The following is a 16,858-nucleotide window of genomic DNA, read 5'->3' on the forward strand; positions in this document are numbered from 1 at the left end:
TGCAAATGCTGTGCCAGTCAAGCCGTCTGCTTTGTCCTGAATGCGATAAAGCTTCTTGAATGCTGTTTGAGCTGCACTCATTCAAGCAAGTGGAGAGAACTGTATTAGACGCCTGAGTTGTGGTTTGTAGGTAGTAGACAGGTTTGGGGAATCAGGACATGGGGTACTCACAGCAAACTGACCTGATATTCCAGCCGCAGCATTTATATACCTAGTTAATTCAGTAATTAGCCAATGGTAACCCCGACGATGTTTATCGTGGGTGATTCAGTATTGTAATATCATTGAGTGACAAGGGGCAATGGGCAAATTCTCTCTTTTTGGAGATGGTCATTGCCTGGAGCCAATATTACTAATAATCTTCAATTCACAAAAATAAATTAATATTTCACCAATTATTGTCAGTATTTTATTTGATGCAAATATAATTGCAGTTTATTTAATATAACTTATTGAGATTCAACTGTATTGAGATCACATTGGCTTTTTGTCACCAAAGAATCAAATCTGCCCCAGAATTCAGCGGGAAATGGAATTAAACCAAATAGTAGCAGCTACCCAGCAGCCTCTGCGCTTTATTGACAAGTGATCACCTCATCATCACACAGAAACCCCTGATATATAAATGGAGTGTGTGACCATTTTTAAAATGACTGTATAACTGAAAGTATCTGTATCTAATGTGAATTGATAGAAGCTTAAAATCCCGATTCATTTTCACACAGTTCTGGCAAGTAATTTAAAACTTCAAGCTGTCCAGTGAGTTTCACAATATTTTAGTTCCCACGTTGTTTATTTTTTTAGCTTATTATCTTCACTAATTTGGGTGATGATCTGTTGAGTGATTTTGTTGCACTAGAAAGGCCACGTTCCAAATATTACAATCCTCCCTCATCAACCTAATCATGTTCCCTCTTTCCATCTTGGATTTGAAGATTCATCATCAGCATGGGGGAAAATCAGACTACTCTTAGTGAGGTTCAATTCATTTGCTCCCGATATCCTGGGGATGGAATTCACCCAGAAAATCTGGAAGGATTAAAGGTTGTAGACTGTCACAATTGTAATAAAGAAACAGCTTCGATTTTTGAAGTAGTAAAGCAGAAGTATGCGAATGTAGAACAATAAATTTCAGGACCAGTTATCGTCACATCCATCAGTCCATTCACTGATTCCTCAATGAAAACATTCAGACATCCAACTATCGTTCATCCCTGCATCAACACAAGCAATTGTTTATCTTTTGTGTAAATGGTGGCGGAATCCAGAAGCCCAGGCCGGGGATGTGGGAAAACGAGAGTAAATCCGAACATGGCAACTGGTGGAATTTGAATTCAATCAATAAATCTGGATTCATACTGACAGTGACCAGATAAACCTCTCTGATTCCCCAATCAGGGAAATCTGCCATCCCTACTTGGTCTCACCAGGGTGTTACTCCAGATGGAGAGCAATATGCGTAACTGGGCAATGCTTTCCGAGATGCCATAGCACACCACTCAGTTCAAAGGAAATTAGGCACAGTGAAGAAATGTTGGTCTTTCCAGGGACTCCCACGTCCCATGGAAGAATTAAGTGAAATAAAACACAAGAATATATGTTTATGTTGTCGAAAATATATCACCTCTCTGGACAAACTCTCACAATCTGCCTGTATTTAAATCTATCCATCGATCAAAGTGTTCTGTTGTGTTGGAGAGATCATCATTGTTGCTAACAAAGAGCCAGAGAAACTGGATAACTTTTCTTTTCCGAAGAAATGGGAAACATTCATTTAGGTTTACAACTTAAATATAATTGAGTTGCCTCCAGGGCTGTTGCTGGGTAGATTTGTTTATAAATAGGCCCCATTGACAATGCTAACAGTTTGAAGTTGGCTTGCAGCCAAGCGCTCAGTACTGAGGAAACAGATCTTTGATTTGCTGAACAAACACCCTCAGATGCTTCCTGTAAATATCTTCGGGTATTTGGCAGCAGGTTGGACTGACGCCAAATACTGCGTGGGACAGATTAACGTGAATCTGTAGGGATAAAATGGGACTTAGCCAGTTATGCAATAAATATTTGATTCCCACAAGAAAGACACGTTTTAAATGGTATTCCTTCCAAGCAAATATTTTAAATGACTGCACTGTTCATTTTATGGTTCAACAGTGTCGGAAACTAGTAAATTGGCTGGACGCTATTTCATTTGTATAACTTCCAAATAAATGTCCTTCCAACAATTAAAGTCACTTTGTGAGCAACGTCATGAAGTGCAAGAAAGAGATTTTGATGTCCCCAATTCCTCAGCCCAATGAGATCAGTGTAATGGCCCAAAAATGAAAATAATTAAAAGGAAAAGAAAATCATATAGCTGTCTTGAACAGCGCGGATACCTGGAATATTCTCAGTGTTCTGCACCTCTTTAAAAAGACAACGTCAATAATACGTGATTGGCACCATGTTCTGTTGTGCAGCATAATCTGATTTCGATTATTTAACATTCCCTCTCATAGCTGCCAATGAGTGAAGAAATGACCAGTTCATAACCTGGTTCAGTGGAAGATAAAACATTTATTCTTGTGATATTGTGCAATATGCTGCAAAGTCCTGATGTCCTGTATTCCACTACTAATGAATGTTAGACAGCCGGTGGCCAATTAAAAGAGCTGCAATGATTGGGATGCTGAAGGAGAACTTTCTTGATCGCCATGTTGGTTCTGATTCATTAATTTCTCTGTCAAAATCGATTTCAACTTTATGTATCTCTGTCAGCTCAATTAATTATCAGTCAACCAGGCTTCTTTCACCGTTAATTTTCACAGGGTTAAGGAGCTGTTGGGGAAATATAAGGTGTAACATTATATCATATGAGGAGATTCTTTTTTGAATTCATTCGTTGGTGGCACAGTTGTTAGCACTGCTGCCGGACAGCGCCAGGGACCTGGATTCAATTCCCGGTTTGGGTCTGTGTGGAGTCCCTGTCTGTGTGGAACCTGCACGTTCTGTCTATTTACTCACATGGTCCTATTGTCTGCCTATTTTCTCACACAGTCCGAAATTATGCTGCTTAGGTTGATTGCCAATGATAAATTGTCCCATAGTGTCAAGGGAATTAGCAAGGAATATACGTGGGGTGATGGGGATAGGGCCTGGGTGGGAATGTTGTCGGTGCGGGCCCGATAGGCCAAATGGCCTCCTTCTGCTCTGGGTGCCGCTGGATGATCAGCATTTATTGCCCACCCCTTGTCCGAGGGCAGTTGAGAGGCAGCCACATTGCTGTGGCTCTGGAATCACACGTCGACCAGAACGGGTAAGGAAGGCAGATTTCCTTCCCTGAAGGACATTAGTGAAGCAAATAGGTTTCTACATAATCGACAATGAGTTATAAGTAGATTCTTAATTCCAGATGTTTTTATTGAATTTAAATTCCACCATCTGCCGTGTGCGGGATTGGAAGCCGGATCCTGTGAACATTAGTTGAATTTGTGGATTAATTGTCGAGCGATAATGCTAAGCCATTGCTTCCCTTCTTCTTATATCCAGTCCTAAATTACACTGATAGCTATCTACACCTGAAATACAATCATCCCAGCATGTAGTTACATAAATCGATAATAATTCCTCCAATAAGTTATAATTTTGCTGCAATGTGTTAGAGACACAGAATTATTGCAAATCTGACTGACGTCTTTACCCTGATAAGGTAATGTCACCTTGTTTATGTCTATTCACTTGTAAAGGGGTGCAGAAATGAAGGCATTTAATTTACAATGAAATAGTTTCTTTTCTATAACAGATAATCAAATGCAATTTCATCTCTTGGACTAGCAGAGACATTACAATGGATTTCACTCTTGCTGCCTCAGTATTAGTCTGTTTCTGGAATGTTGCAGTGTCAGCAATCAATTCACCTGGAATAATCCTCGGTGTTTTTGATAAATTTGATTTGATTTATTATTAGCACACATATTAGTACACAGTGAAAGTTATTGTTTCTCACGCACGATACAGTACATAGGAAAGGAAGGGAGAGAGTGCAGAATGTAATGTTACATTCATAGCTAGGGTGTAGAAAAAGATCAACTTAATGCGAGTTAGGTCCATTCAAAAGTCTGATTGCAGCAGGAAAGAAGCTGTTTTTGATTCGCTTTGTAAATGTCCTCAGGATTTTGTATCATCGCGATGGAAAAAGGCGAGAGAGTATGTCCGGGGTGCATGGTTCTTTTTGCATGTTTGTCTTCCATATTTTTAAAAGTGTCTTATCAGAGGTTGTGTTGACTCAGCCAGAGGCAGAAACCGGGTGTCCCTGAGGCTCCCTGAGACTGACTTGGAAAGCCAACGCGTTCATTATTGGCAGCAACTGGATGCCTGGGTCCGTCAGGTCCCTGGGCAATGTTTTTGGTACCTTAGGAACATAAGAACGTAAGAACTTGGAGCAGGAATGTGCCAACTGGCCCCTCGAGCCTGCTCCGCCATTCAATAAGATCATGGCCGACGTTTTTGTGGACTCAGCTCCACGTATCAGCCCGTATACCATAACCCTTAATTCCGTTTCTGTTCAGAAAAATATTTTTCCTTGCCTTAAAAAGCTGCAATGACGTAGCCTCAATAGCTTCACTGGGCAGGGAATTCCACCGATTCACGATCCTTTGTGTGAAGAATTTCCTCTTCAACTGAGTCCTAATTCTGCTCCCCCTTATTTTGGGGACATGCCCCCGAGTTCTGGTTTCACCTGCCAGTGGAAACAACTTCCCTGGTTCTATCTTATCAATTTCCTTCCCAATCGTAATGCTTCTGTAAGATTCTCCCCGCATTCTTCTGAATTCCAATGACTATATGTTCAATACCTCTGACATTTCTTCATTTCCAGTTATTACATCCCCCTTCTCATCCTCTAAAGGACCAATGTTTACTTTAACCACTTTTTTTTGTTTTCTATTTGTAGAAACATTTGCTATCTGTTTTTATATTCTGAGCTAGTTTACTCTCATCATTCATCTTACTTTTCCTTATAGCTTTTTTCGTGGCTTTCTGTTGATCTTTAAAGATTTCCTAATCCTCTATTTTCCCACTAATCTTTGCCACTTTGTTTGTATTTTCTTTCAATTTGATATCCTCCTTTATTCTCTTCGCTATCCATGGCTGATTATCTCTTTTTCGACGGTCCTTCCTGATCACTGATATATACGTTTGCTGACCACTGTGAAAAATCGCTTTGAAAGTCCTCCACTGTTCCGCAATTGTCCCACCATAAAGTCTTTGCTTCCAGTCTACCTGAGCCAACTCCTTCCTCATCCCATTGTAGTTTCCTTTGTTTAAACACAGGACACGTGTATTGGATTTTACCTTCTCACGCTCCATCTGTATTTCAAATTCAACCACACTGTGATCGCTTCTTCTGCGAGGATCCCTAACTATAAGACCATTAATTATTCCTGTCTCATTACACCGGACCAGACCTAGGATAGACTGTTCCCTCGTTGGTTCCATTACATACTGTTCAAGGAAGCTATCGCAGATACATTCTTCAGTACGATAGCCTTCGACTATCCTACAATTCGTACGCCCCAGAGATTCAGAATCAATTTATGCCGTCCAACGACACTTCAAACAACATAAAAAGAAAATACTGGAAAATCTCAGCAGATCTGGCAGCATCTATAAGAGAGAAAAGAACTTTTTGTCAAAGCTTTGACAAAAGCTTATCTGGACTCCAAATGTCAGCTCTTTTCTCTCCTTACAGATGCTGAGATTTTCCAGACCTTTCTCTTTTAGTTGAAGATTTCAGCATCCGCAGCAATTTCATTTTATACTTCAAACGCTTTTGAAATAACTGAAAACCGAAGATTCCTTTCTTTACCCTATCTGTCCGACAAGACCCAATTTCCACTGTGATGAAAATGACTCTTAGCCACCACTGAAATTGCCGAGCAAGCCAATCAGTTATATCAAAACTGCTATAGGAAATCAAATAATAATTTGATTTGTTTGATTTATTACTGCCACATGCATTAGCAAACAGTGGAAAGTATTGCTTCTTGCGCACTATACAGACAGAGCATACCATACATAGAGAAGGAAACTAGGGAGTACAGAATGTTGTGTTACAGTCATAGCTAGGACGTAAAGAAAGATCAACTTAATGCAAGGTAGGTCCATTCTAAATTCTGATGGCAGCAGGGAGGAAGCTGTTCTTGAGTCGGTTCGTATGTGACCTCAGACTTCTTTATCTTTTTCCCGACGGAAGCAGGTGGAAGAGAGAATGTCCGGGGTGTGTGGGGTCCTTAATTATGCTGGCTGCTTTGTCACGGCAGTGGAAAGTGTAGACAGAGTCAATGGATGGGAGGCTGGTTTAAAATCATCTAGAGGGCAAGTTTTCAACAAGGTGGTTCACAACCGCCTTCTTAGCAGGGACAATTAATGTTGGCTTTGTCAGTGATGCTCACATCCAGACGATCAATAAAAACAGTGCAAAGTGCTGCAGATTCCGGAGATCTAAGACTAAAAAGTGCTACTTAGCAGGTCAACGGGCATCAGCAGAGAGAGAAGCAGATTCACATTTCAGATCGATGCCAGGATGCAAAATCTCATTGATATAATTCTAAAAAGCAAGGCTGTTCTCCCCAATATCCTACCATAATACTCATTCTTCAAATAAAATCTCAAATGTATGGGCCATTTATCACATCTCTGTTTGTGGATGCTTGTTGTACACATATTACCTACTGTATTTCCAACATTACAGCACTGACTAAATTCAGCAAAGATGCATCAGTGAGGTTTGAGAATTTTGGGGCGACATGAGGTGGGGTAAAGCGTTCTATAAATGCAAGCTGTACCAACATGACAGTTGTAATACGTTGGAAACGCTGACATCAATGTGATTATAGTCACTCTTCTGCCTGATCATAGCAGCATAGAATCATAGAATCCTCACAGTGCAGAAAGAGGCCGTTCGGTCTATCAAGTCTGCAGCGGCTCTCCAGCAGAGCACCCTCCTAGGACAAGACTACACCCTATCCCGACAACCACAAATATTCACACGCTAATCCCCCTAACCACATCGTTAGACACCAAGGGGCAGTTTAGCATAGCCAATCTACCTTGGGCCTGGGAAGGATGCTGTGCTGGAAAGCTGGTGCAGACTTGATGGACTGAATGGCCTCCTTCTGCGTTTTCAGGATTCTAACCCTATATGGATGCTCCATATCCTTGGACGCTCAGGGGAAATTTATCATAGCCAATCAACCTAACCTGCATATCCTTGGACTGTGGAAGGAAACCGGAGCACCAGGAGGAAACTCTCATGGACATGGGTAGAATGTGAAAACCACACACAGTCACCCAAGGTTGGAATCAAACCCGATTCCCTGTCGCTGTGAGGCAGCAATGCTAACTGTATCTCTTGGTGATAACCACACAGGATTTTTTATTCTTCCCTTGTGTGAGTGTGATCACTATTTGTGACAGGAATATTTCAACATCAGATCTGTTTGTTTTAACTTGTCTAGTTTGAACAGATTAAATCATTAATCAAATTGACATTCAGTGGAATATCTGCCTGTTTATTTATTGTGACATCAGAACTTTAAGAATAAATTCTGAAATAGAATGTATTATTTTCTTGTATAATGAATGTTCAAAAAGTTTCTATTAATTTTCAATCAACTGCTAATATTCTTAAAATAAACCGCTATTTTGAGTTGAAACTGATCAATAAGCGGCGGTTTATCTGGTTTTGCTGCCATGAACATTTCATTGTAAATAGTGAGGTTTTTATGTAAATAAATACAGAAATAGAAATTCCAGATTACATTGTTGACAGACAAAAACTCAACAAATATTTCCCCAATAACACAGTGCAGAAATCGTGCCAAACATACAAATCAATCAACTGATTCCAGCAATAATTGATTTTCAACATTATTGAAAGTTATCATTTTAAATTATATGAATAAAAACGTCATGATGATAGCTATGTCCAGAATTAGGAAAAAATCCCTCTGATCACGAAATATAATGGCACGCCAAATGTATTCATTGAAATTTCCTGTGTTTCATCTCTCTGTCTTTCTCCTGTCTGTTTCTGTGTGTTGTCGCTCCACAATGGTTCATCACCTTCACTCCACAACATGAAGTCAATGTCGACCCAATGAATTCTCTCAGCTGGAGTTATAGACTTCCAAAATAATTTATTTCAATGAATTGGAATCCGTGAGTGAGATTTACTCTCAAAGATTTATTGAGCATTCTGTGATCTTAGAATGTTTGATACTTTTTCTGCTGTATCTAACCTCGGCTGAACCGAGTGATCAGGATTCGATGTGACAGTACCGAAGGATCTTTCCTCATATTGAGCCGATGCTATCCCTGTCCTTGGAGTATTTGACTGGACAATGTCGAGAAATATTTATTCTGCATCCAAACTCACCGTACCTGCCTTTTGAATGGTTGATATGATTTTGTCAAGGAAGATTTAATCCGTATCTGATCTCTGCTGTACCTGACCTGGGTGTGCTTTATGGAACTGTGTAGACGGTCTTTTGCCTGTGCCTAGCACTAATTTAAACCTGCCTCCCGAAGAGTGCAGAAGAGGTTTTACGTAGCAGAGAGTCCATACTCTTTCTGCCTTCATTTTGTTTGAGCAAACTTTGTAGAGGGAGGTTCACTCTGTTTATTGACAGTATACTGTTCTGGGAATGTTTGATTTGGATCGTGTAGAGGGACATTTACTTTGTATCTAACTCATGCTATTGCTGCCTTGGGAGTGTTTAATTTGGTAATGCAGAGGGAACTTTGCATTCTACAGCTAACCCCATGTTACGCCTGTCCTGTAAGTTTTTGATGGGACAGTCGGCCGTCTCTACAAACTTCATGGGGATTGAACCTGTCTCTTTATATTAAAGTAAATTTACCCTGTGTCAGCTTATATTATGAGGCCATGCCTTTGTTTATTTTTCACTAGAACCTAACTCTTTTTATATTGCACGTAGAATTTTATATTGCCTGTCTCTACTCATATTAAACTGAATGTTTTATCTGTTGATACTAAATTAGACGCTGTCTCTGTTTACATTATACATTACCATGTTTCTGTTTATTTTAAACTCGACGTTGTCTCTGTTTATATTAATTCAGATCTGTCTCTGTTTGTATCTTATTTCTGCAATTGACCCTGTCAACATTCACATTGCATTTGACATGGTCTCAGTTTTTACTGCACTGATCAATGCCAGTAATGATGAAAGTGGTTGGGAGAACACAATTCTCTGCATCCTTCTGCAACTGCAAACTCTATGAGGTTTTGGGCACTGGAAAAGAAGAAGCGATACCTGAAATCTACTTCTGCTGTCTGCATTGAAAATGGATACCAAGCCCTGTGTAGCATGCACTGTCAACAAAGAACAAAAAACAAAGAAAGTTACAGCAGAGGAAACGGCCCTTCGGCCCTCAAAGACTGCACCAACCAAATACTGTCGATCCAATACTGCCCGCTTCTGGATCCTGCCTGATAGCAACGTTTTTATCCCAACATATTATCTCTTCTTCTCGCAGAACCGTGTAGTAATACAGACATAATTCAAACAGAGGCATAGTTTAGTGCAGGAATAACACTGACACAGTCTAGTGAAATATATACAGGGTCAGTATCAAATATTACATTTCCCGAGAGAATGTCTTGTGCAATATAAACTGAGTTCTGGTCTAGTAGAGTATTAACTGAGTCAGACTGTATTTTAATATAAACATGGGCCTGATCCAACACAATAGAAATGAGTTAGTGCCGAGTGTCATGTGGGGATGGTCAAATGCCAAATTCCAATGATACCCACATCCCATTAAAGAAACATTTTTTTAAATGACATTGTCAAGGAAAAGAAAACTGAGACAGTGTCTAGCGCAGTTTTACTGATATAGGAGCTTGTGCGACATGAACTGAGACAGCGCCGAGTAATTAATGATACTGGAACGAGATTTATATGAACTGAGATGGAGCCAAGTGCATTGGTAATAATTACTGATACAGGACTGAGGCAGGTTTAAACTGAGACAGAGTCCAGTGTGTTAGTGATAATTACTGATACAGTACCTTGACTGATATAAACTGAGACAGAGCCCACTTTATTCGGAGTAATTGTTCATACAGGACCTAGACTGATACACACTGAGATTCGGACAATGCAGCAATTAGGAGGTATGGCAAAGTACAATAAAACTGCGACATGACATAGTCTTAAATAATCAAATACATGGACTGGTGCAGCATGAACTTAAAAAGGAACTAGATTATTAAAATCTAATGAACTTTCAGCAAACTAACTGTGACAGACCATGTGTAATGCATGAAGACATATTTCCAGTCTACTATAGAGTGGTAAATGTTCTGAGGCAGTTAGAATTAAGACACGGCCTCTTGTCAGATTAGCAGAGACATGGATAAGTGCAGCCATTGCTTAGAAATTATAATATTAACAGGGCCTGTGCTTCGTACATGAATAGCTGATATTGAGCCGAGTGCAGGAAAAAAATTTAGATAGGGCCTCCTGGAATGTGATCCGGGCAGAGTCTAGTGTAACACAGACAGGGTCAGAGGCGAGTTGAATATAAGCAGAAATGATATGTTTAACAATACTTCATGGGATTTTGATGATCAAGTCAACTTTTGTTGCCAAAGCATAATTTCCTTTGAGAATGTGGTGGCAAGCTTTGGGAAGGTGGTGGATGGGGTGTTCTTCGAAACAGCTACTTTTTCCAGAATGGCATTGAACTTATTGAGTGGCACAAGTCAGGCGAGTAGAGAACATTCAATCATTTGTGTTGGAACAGACTTGGTGGGCAGAAGGGCCTGTTCATGTGCAGTACTGTTCATTGTTCTTTGTTCATACTCCTCGTTTTTGCCTTGTAGATGATGGAAAGGGTTTGGGAATTCAGGATGTGAGCTGTTCGCCGCAGAACTCCTGGCATCTGACCTGCTCTTATAGCCACATGATTTAAATGCTTGTTCCAGTTCAGATTTTCACGAAGTATAATGCCCGGGATGTTGATAGTGAGGGATTCTGCGCTAGTAATGCTACTTAGTGTCAAGGGAAGAGGTTGGAATCTCCCTTATTGGAGAGGGTCATTGCCCGCCACTTGTGTGGCTTTAATGTTACTTTCCAGTCATTAGCACAAGACTGAATGTTTTCTAAGTCTTGCTTCATATGGACGCAGATTGTGTCAGTACCTGAGGAGTCGGAACTGATGCTGAACTTTGTTCAATCATCAGTGAATATGCCACACATGAATGTTGATAATGGCTGAAGCTTGGGGCTAGGTCACTAACCTGAAGAATTCCTGCAGTGCCCTGTGACTGAGATGATTAACAACCATTAACAACCAAAACCATCTTCCTTTGTGCTCCAGCCAGTGGACTGTTTCCCCCCTGATTCCCATTAACTGCACTTTCGCTCGGGCTCCTTGATGCTACAAACGGTCAAATGCTGTGTCGATGTCAAGGGCACGCACTCTCTATTCACCTTTTAATTTAAAATGTGTATCTACATTTGGATTCATTTTAAATCATTTCTGGAATCGAGTGATCCTGGTGGAACAAAAATTGATCATCTTGGTGTGCGTGTGTTTTGTGAAATATATCATGTTTTATAGAAATTAATTTCAAAATGATCAATTGCATCCTTCCATTTACAGTACATGATGTACACACAATAAACACATCCAATTCAGATTGGCTTCTTTTACATGTGTCACCTTTTCTGATGATTGAGGAGGACAATTTTTGAAACATTAGCTCTGCCACAAGTGCTGCCCATTAAGTTACCATTTGTCATTGTGTGTTATCGTTTCAATAACATGGATGGATATTAGGAGCCAGTTATCACCAAAATCCCGTGGGCCTTGCCCTCCTGAAGGTGTTGAATGTCTTAGCGAGATTGACCGAAGTACGTTAAAGACACGGACACATATGGAACATGGAGAAGTTGTTGGCTGGAGTAAATCTTCCAACACAATCACTAAACTGCACATCAGGAATACCCAGTCTGCAAGCAGATGATATATTTCAAGCGTGACCCTAGCAAAGATCTTTCCGTGATACTATGAACTGAGATATGTCTGCAGCTGTAGCAGTCTCTTCCATTGGCTTACTTTGCAAAAAGTATGATGAATTTGAATCATGCATCATGTGAAATGGTAGGTGCCAGGGTGGCACAGTGGTTAGCTCTGTTGCCTCACAGCACCAGCGCCACATGTTTGGATCCTGGCTTGGATCATTGCCTGTGTGGAGTCTGCACATTCCTCCTGTGTACGTATGGATTTTCTTCTGTGTGCCCCAGTTTCCTGCGACAGTCCGAAAAGGCATGCTGGTAATGTGCACTGTAAGAGTTTTAACAACACCAGGTTAAAGCCCAACAGGTTTATTTGGCAGCAAATACCATTAGCTTTTGGAGCGCTGCTCCTTCGTCGGATGGAGTGGAAATGTGCTCTCAAACAGAGCACAGAGACACAAAAATCAAGTTACAGAATACTGATTAGAATGCGAATCCCTACAGCCAGCCAGATCTTAAAGATACAGACAATGTGGGTGGAGGGAGCATTAAGCATAGGTTAAAGAGATGTGTATTGTCTGATTGGATACACCACGCATCTCTTTCACCTGTGCTTAATGCTCCCTCCACCCACATTGTCTGTATCTTTAAGATCTGGCTGGTTGTAGGGATTCGCATTCTAATCAGTATTCTGTAACTTGATTTTTGTGTCTCTGTGCCCTGTTTGAGAGCACATTTCCACTCCATCTGACGAAGGAGCAGCGCTCCGAAAGCTAATGGTATTTGCTACCAAATAAACCTGTTGGACTTTAACCTGGTGTTGTTAAAACTCTTACTGTGTTCACCCCAGTCCAACGCCGGCATCTCCACATCAAGGTGCACTGGCCAGGCTAAATTCTTCCTCAATGTACCCGAACGGACGCCGCAGTCGGGCGACTCGAGGATTTTCACAGTAACTTCATTGCAGTGTTAATGTAAGCCTACTTGTGACATTAATAAATAAACTTCAACCTTAAATCTTCCAGCAAAAAGGAGAATGTTATAAATGTTCAGAAAGATTATTTTCACCAATGACCATCCATTCACAATTTAATAAATGCATTCACCAGTTCTCATTCACTCACAAAGAATAGTCGATTTAAAATTACTTTATGGAAGGTGAGCGGCACTGTCTGAGCTACAATTTATTCCACATTTCTAACTGCATTCGGTAAGCTGGTGGTGAGTCGCCTTCTTGAACCACTGCACAACCTGCAGAGAAGATACACCCACAGTGCTGTTAGGGAGGGTTCTCCTGGCTTCCGACCCAAGGACAGTAAAGGAGCGGTAATATATGTCCAAGTCAGGTTGATGAGTGTCTTAGAGGGGAATACCCAGGCGGGGTTGTTCCAGTTCACCAATTAACATCGATTCATACAGATAAACAATTATTTCACCAATTATATTCTGCATTTTGATAAATGCAAAATGCTGCGGATTCTGGAAACTGAAACAAAACAATAAATTCTGAAAATCTCAACAGGTCTGATAGCACCTGTGGAGAGAGAATAGAGTCAAAGTTCCGAGTCAGGAAGATCCTTCTTTATTTGGAGGAATTGAAGATGATGACATTGGGAAATGATGAGGATGGAAAGGGATTAGAAAGTTTCTTTCGGATATAGTTAGTGATTGAGGCGTTGATTAAGTTAGTTGGCATGGAGAAGTTGATTATGATATTTGGGATCGGTATGTAAACTGATGCAACTTGTGTGTGGCTCGAAATAATGTACATAATTAAACAGTATCTATTTGAACTATTCCCATTTCACACGAAAGTTATGCAGCTTCTCTGACACCTTGTTAGAAAAAATGATGATCTCTCCAATGCATCAGGAACACTCTGCCGAAGCGTCATCCAGACCTGAAACGTTGGCTCTATTCTGTCTCCACAGATGTTGTCAGACATTCTGAGGTTTTGCAGCATTTTCTGTTTGTTTTCAGTATTTCATTTTATACAACTTTGCTTCGTATGATTTATTGATATTAACATTTATTGACATTGTATTGGCCTTTTTGTCAACAAGGAATAAAATCTGTCCCAGAATTCAATGGGAAATTGAATACATTCAGACCGAGGATAATGAGCAGCTACCAGCAGCCTCTGCGCTTTATTGACAAGTAATCAACTCATTGTCACACAGAAAGTCCTGATACATAGCTGGAGTGTGCGATGATTTCCAAAGTGATGATATAAATGAAGCTATCTGTACTTCATGTGATTTTACTGATTCTTTAAATTCCGATTCATTATTACACTGTTTTGGGAAATAATGTAACACTTGGAGTTGTTCAGTGAGTCTCACAATATTTCTGTTGCCATATTATTTACTATTCAGCCCGTTATCTTCACTAATTTGGGCGAGGACATGTTGACTGATTTGTTGTACGTGAAAGAACCACATGTTTCAGATATTGCAATCCTCCCTCCTCAAACTAATCATGTTCCCTCTATCTATCTTGGATATGAAGATTTAGCATCAGCAGAGAAATGAACCACCCGTGCCGCAGGAATATCTCGTCCTTCTCTTCGTTACTTACTCCCGAAAAACTGGGGCTGAATTTCACCCAGACCTCTGGAAGGATTGGAGGTATTAGACTGACAGAAATGGAATAAAGGAGCTGTTTCAATTTATGAACCCATCAAGCACAAATATGGGAATGTAGAACAGCATCTTTCAGTACCATCTATCAATGCATCCATCAGTCCACTCACTGATTCCTCAATCAAAATATCCCGGCATCCAACCCATACTCATACAACTATCATTCATTCAACAGTCATTCATTCCTGCATCAACACGGTCATTCATTTATTGTTTGCGCAGATGGTGACGTAATATTAATTTATTTGGCAAGTGATCCTGAGGCCCAGGACACTGATGTGGGGACAGGGATTTAAGTCGGAGCATTGTAGCTAGTGGAATTCCAGTTCAATTCATAAATCTGGAATAGGTACTAATGGCGACCATAGGAAACCTCTCTGATTCCCCGATGAAGGAAATCTGCCATCACTACCTGGTCTCGCAAAGATGTGACTCCAGACGGACAGAAAAATGGCTGACTCTTTAATATGTTCAGAACTGTCCTCGAAAACCAGTCGATTCAAGGAAATTTGGGACAGACAAAAAGTGCTGGTCTTTCCACCAGCTAAAACGTCCCATGGAAGGTTAAAGGGAAAGAAGACACAAACATACTTGTTCACGTATTACAGCATGTATCCTCTCTCTGAGTCATCTCTCAGTCGACCTGTAATTCTTTCTATCCATCCATCACAACATCCTGATGTGTTGGAAAAAATCATCATTGTTATGAACAGGGTGCCAGAGAAACTGCATAAATTTCCTTTCATGAGAGAGGTGAAAAAATCATCTAGATTTACAACTTAAAAGTATTAAAGTGCCTCCAGCACTGTTGTTGGGTAGATTTGTTTACAAATAGGCCCCATTGACAATGTGAAGAGTTTGAAGTTGGCTTGCAGCCAAGCGGTCAGTACTGCGGAAACAGATCTTTGATTTACTGAGCAACAACGCCAGATGCTTCCGTAAATAACTTTGAACATTGGGCAGGGGGCTGGATTGCTGCGGGACAGATTAGCGTGAATGGACAAATGGGGATTCAGCCATTTAAACAATAAAAGTTTCATTATCACAAGAAGACACATTGTAAATTGTAATCATTCCAATCAAATGTTTTCATTCATGCTCTGTTATTTACGTGACTAAATAGTATCGCAAAACAATAAATTGACCAGTTGCTGTTTTATTTGTATATCTTCCAAGTAAACGTCATTCCAATTCTGTTTATTAGCCACTTCATGAAATGCGAAACAGAGATGTTGATGGTCCCAATTCCCCAGTAAATTGAGATCAGTGCAATGGCAAAAAATGCAAAGAAGTAATTTGAAAAGAACATCATAACACTCCCCTGAAAAGCGGGGATTCCTTGAATATTCTGAAAGTTCGACACCTCATTAAAACGGCAGCGTTTCTTATACCTGATTATCACCGTGTACTGCTGTACAGCATAATCTGATTTCCATTATTTAACAGTCCACCTCACAATTGCCAATGAGCGGAGAAATGTTCAGTTTATAACCTGATTCAGTGGAAGATAAAACATTTCTTCTTGCGATAATGTATAACGTGTCGCAAAGTCCTGATATCCTGCGTTCCCAAAACCAGTGAATATTAGACAGCCTATGGCCAATAGAGTGAACTGCAACGATTTGGATGCTGAAAGAGAACTTTAATGATCTCCGTGTCCGTTCCGATTCATTAACTTCTCTGTCAAAAGTCGATGTTAACTTTATGCTTCTCTGTTAAATCACTATTTGATTATCAGGCAGGCGGGATTCTTATTTTCATAGAACATAGAACATAGAACATTACAGCGCAGAACAGGCCCTTCGGCCCACGATGTTGCACCGACCAGTTAAAAAAAAACTGTGACCCTCCAACCTAAACCAATTTCTTTTCGTCCATGAACCTATCTACGGATCTCTTAAACGCCCCCAAACTAGGCGCATTTACTACTGATGCTGGCAGGGCATTCCAATCCCTCACCACCCTCTGGGTAAAGAACCTACCCCTGACATCGGTTCTATAACTACCCCCCCTCAATTTAAAGCCATGCCCCCTCGTGCTGGATTTCTCCATCAGAGGACAAAGGCTATCACTATCCACCCTATCTAAACCTCTAATCATCTTATATGTTTCAATAAGATCCCCTCTTAGCCGCCGCCTTTCCAGCGAAAACAATCCCAAATCCCTCAGCCTCTCCTCATAGGATCT

This window comes from Mustelus asterias, unplaced genomic scaffold (assembly GCF_964213995.1).
Source record: "Mustelus asterias unplaced genomic scaffold, sMusAst1.hap1.1 HAP1_SCAFFOLD_79, whole genome shotgun sequence".
Lineage (NCBI taxonomy): Eukaryota > Metazoa > Chordata > Chondrichthyes > Carcharhiniformes > Triakidae > Mustelus > Mustelus asterias.